Source organism: Myotis brandtii, unplaced genomic scaffold (genome assembly GCF_000412655.1).
Source record: "Myotis brandtii unplaced genomic scaffold, ASM41265v1 scaffold1370, whole genome shotgun sequence".
NCBI classification, from domain to species: domain Eukaryota; kingdom Metazoa; phylum Chordata; class Mammalia; order Chiroptera; family Vespertilionidae; genus Myotis; species Myotis brandtii.
The window spans coordinates 15,867-20,480 of NW_005354875.1; positions in this window are offsets into that span (position 1 = coordinate 15,867).

Here is a 4,614-nt window from a genome sequence, read left to right on the forward strand (position 1 = left end):
CAGGTCCCTTGGAACATATGCTGTGCAGATGTTTCTTCCCTGCAGCGACTGTGTCAAGCAGCAAGGATGGACTGGCTTCCAGCACTACTTGATTGTTCTATTGTTTTCTATGGTTTTTGACACTGACTTGAGATATAAATTTCTTCACAAATGGATCCTGTTACATTTGGGTCCCTTTTTAATATTTTTTTCTTTTGGTCAGTCATTGACATTTGTTCTAACATGGTTCCTTTTAATAAATCTGCTAGCCTACAGTGTAATTATTTGTTTGTTGTTGTTTTGTTTTCTTAACTGTTGTAGACCTACCAAACCACCCCTTAATTGCTTAACTCAAAATCTCCATTGCTTTCAAGGGTAGTTTCAAACTTGAACTTTTGCACACTCTGTTTCAAATAAACTCTGTTCCTTTAGGAAAAATTTGGAGCAAAGTCTTCCTATGGAATGTCTATCTCCTTGGACAAAATCTTTGAGCCACATCTCAAGAACTAGGAGTGCTGTTATTGGTCCACTTCTCTTGGAATAACATCCTGTTTAATTAGCAGAGGACTATGTGGGAGCAGTAGCCTCTGGACTATCCTGCTTGCCTCTTCCAAGATGGAACCTTGATCTATGAGTTGGCTTGGACAGGAGAGATGAGGGCTTGTGTTTATTTGGCTTGCTATCCTTGGAGCAAAATCTCCAACCTATTAATTGAAACTTGGAGGCAATAGGCAGCATCCATGTCTTGGCTGCACTCACCATGAGTTCAGCCTCTTCAAGTCAGATCTGAGAAAAGCTCATGGTCTGCGCCTCCTCACCATACCACATTCTTTGATTGGCAGCTAAGAGGATTGGGAAATTCATATTCTGAGCCACACCCACTCAGAATAAAGCTTCTATCATGCTGAGCTAAGGGAGAGGAAAGAGTAGACATGGATCATATCCCTCAGACTCTTGCTACTCTTGCCAAAATTTAATTTTTTTGACTAAATCTTTCTTCATTTGCTCTAGGCAGTATGCTATGTCTTTAGGACATATTTCTGAAATTTGAGTTTGTTGTGTTTTTAAATAAATTATTTTTTACCAGTTATGGTTGTATTAATGAGCCCATGAGTTTCACATTCTGTCATTGCAGAAGTGGAACACCCATGTTCCTTTACTTTTAATTTAATGCCTCATTGGTATATATTTTAAAATATAATGTTCATTAGTAGTTCTGTTATTTTCACATTAAGTTTATAAATTAAAGTAGAATAATAAATATGAGCCACCTATTTTGATGCTAAGTTCTACATTTTGAATTAAAGCAGAAAAATTTAGTAATCAAATTCTTATGTTTATTTTCTCTACATGTGCCTATTTTTACATTTTTATTCATATGATCAGTAAAATTAAGTAACACACTTAAAATTTCTGTGATTTCCCACACAATGCCTTCATTAGGTTTTGAGGGGGATATAGGAAGCTTATGTCTGATTCATAGTTTTCAAATAGAATATAAAAATTTCCTGGGTTTATGCCACTAACTTATATTTTGTAGCAGAAAGAACATTGTTATGTATCAAGTCACATTTTTAAATAAATGTAATACTATAAGTTTAAAATAGTATTAGTACAAGTTCAAATTTATTTTCCCAAAATTTCAATATGACTAATAGCATATGGCACTGTGCTTGATACTACTAAAATGGAATAACCTAAACAGTATATTCTTTTAGGGCTCAGCAGAATAAGAATTGTATTCAAGAACATGAAGCAAAAGATGTATAGGCAAAAGCTTAATGAGAAGCAGGAGATCTTATAAAAGAAATAAGGTGATAAGTTCAACTAATTCTAATATCTGAAAAGTTCTCAAGCATTAAATCTGTTGAACAGAAATGAATACTGAAGCCTCCTTTTCATCAAGAGTATTGGTTATTCACTCTTGAGATGCAACATCCATAGATTTTTCTAACAGTGCAGTATTTGGGCACTGAGAGTGAAAATGAGCTCCAGTAGAGCATGACATGCTGCTATGCAGTTTGGCTCTTTGAAGAGGCTTGTTTTTTGAAAGGTGCTCAGGAAAAATTGGCACAAAGCAGCTGATGTGCTGATACTAATGTGCTGGTGTGGCACCTGCAGTTTCCTCTGAGGTGTGAGGATTAGATTTTTTCTCACATGAGACCCAGTAATTCAAGACTCAGTTCTTATATCCTGCAAATAATGATTCTTCAAGTTATTTTTATTATTGTTATGTTGATTATGCTCAGAAAATTATTATTCATATTTTTAAAAGTAAACCAGGGTATATAGAATACATTTTGTTTAAACACAGCAGTCAGGGAAATGGCTGTGCTATAAATTAGAAACTAAAATATGAAGATGCTAACACTAATGTTCTTTTTAAAAAATATAATAATTTGAAAGCATTAATGTTTTGAATTTTTAGAGATGGTAACATTATTTTAAAGTGCCCCAAATCTCAAGTGCTTACCTGATTAGAATTTCATCAGGTAATAAGAAAATAAAAAATAAATTATCAAGAAAATAAAATTATTATCCAAGGTCAAATATCTAACATATGATTTCAAGTCATCATAAGACAAATAAGTAGCAGGTTTTTATTTTTATATTGCTAAAAATGTTGACTTCATTAACTTATAAAATAGCTATTTTCAAGTCATGGCTATGGTATTATTTTATTTTATTATACAAAGACCAACCAAAATTTTTGAAAAGAGTGGCTTATTTCTTTCATAAAGAGAATTAGCACTAAATACATTTTTAGAGGTATCTGTTTTTGCCCTTTCAAGAAAAATTCCTTCCTGGATAATTTGTGTATGATTTCCATATCAAACCAGAATTGAGTGTTTGCTTAAGGTATTTGCTTAATTAATTCCTTTTATATGTCAAGTACAGAAGAATAGTACTTCAAAAAAGTTTTAACCTCAAGTATCTACTATTTTACTTAAAAACTTTGAAAATCAGTATCATAAGACGAAACATATAACATTGTACTGCCCAAAGTTATGAGAAGAGAAAAGAGGAAATTATTGGAAACTGAAACTCCTGGGCATGTACTATATGCATTAAGAAATGTAGAGCAGTGTAAAATTATACTTTCTAGGCATTTTCCCATACCTTGTTCTGAATAAAGGCAGGCTTTTATCATGATTATAGATTGATTACTTTCAAGTTACATTTTTGGGTTCACAGCCTACTTCATTCATATCCTACTTCTTTCATATTTTCATAAAAAATCAAAAACTGTTTAAGATAGTACCAGCATTTTTTTAACCTGTAAAAGTCTGATATTTACCTTAAAATAAGAAAAATAGGCATTGAAAAGGTATCAATAAACATAGTATGGTTAACATTCTCTCCAAATATATCTACCTAAGATTCTTGAAGTACTTGTCATAACAAAGAAAGTAGATTATAAGTAATGTTCAGAAAATTGTAACAAACATTACTTTTAGTTGAACAGAGCAGTCAAAACATTCCTATGTTGAAATTATACATTAAAGTAGAAAGATCCTCTCACTAATGTATATTTTTTTTACTAAATCTAACATTTTAAAACACTGATTTTTTTGTATTTGGATAGATAAGTGGCAGCATTATTTTAAGTGTCACAAATCACATCTGTTTACCTAACTACAATTTCATTAAAGATAAATAAAATATGATTGAATTGTAATTTTTTAAAAAATATCTCCTATTGCCTGGGAAATAAATTGTTACCAGGCAAAGAAATATTTTAGTCAAAAATAAGTATTTAATGTATAGTTTCAAAACATTTTATAAACCAAATGTAAGAATAAAGAAATGCTTTAATGAATTATTATAGACTCTGAAAAGAGAACAAACAGATAAATGAATTTGATAAATACTGTCTATTTTTCTATTACATGCCAGGAATTGTGCTAAGCGCTGGGGTTATAAAGATTATTTCTACACACAAAATTTAATCCCCTAAAAATAAGACTATGGATAAACAGATATTTACAATAGAGCTTGGTTCATTTAACCTTGAAAAATATGCATGTGGTATTTGGAGAGAAGACAAGAATGGTACCAAAGTTAACCCATTTGAGGATCTGTGTGGAAAGAGTGGTTTAGGGGGTTAGAAAAGGTTTCCTGTGGACATGACACCTGGATTGTATCTTAAAATTTGTAGAAATAATGGAAAATCCAGGCATCAGAGACAACATGAATAAAGGTAATAAGAAGGATGACTATAAGAATTAAGGTGTTGCTGGAGCAAAACACATTAGGCAAAGGTAGAAGATGAGACGGCATGCGATGTAAGACTGTTTGCTATTTTATACTATTATGCTATCTAAAGCCTGGCAACAGCACTGAATTTCCATAAAAAGAGTAAAATGTATAATTTTTATCTGTGTGTGTGTGTGTGTGTGTGTGTGTGTGTGTGTGTGTTCAAATACTAAGCTAAAGTCACCAAGTACTAGGATTAATGCAGGAAAAGGATATTTTTAAGATGACCTGGAGAATACAAAGAACTCTCCTAAGGTAAGTTAATCAGTGTCACTTTGAAGACAGTAAGCCATTTTTCCTGTTGTAACTTAGAACACAACTTAATTATTGGCAATATAAACTTGAACTATATACTGCAAAATTATAATTAGAGCCCTA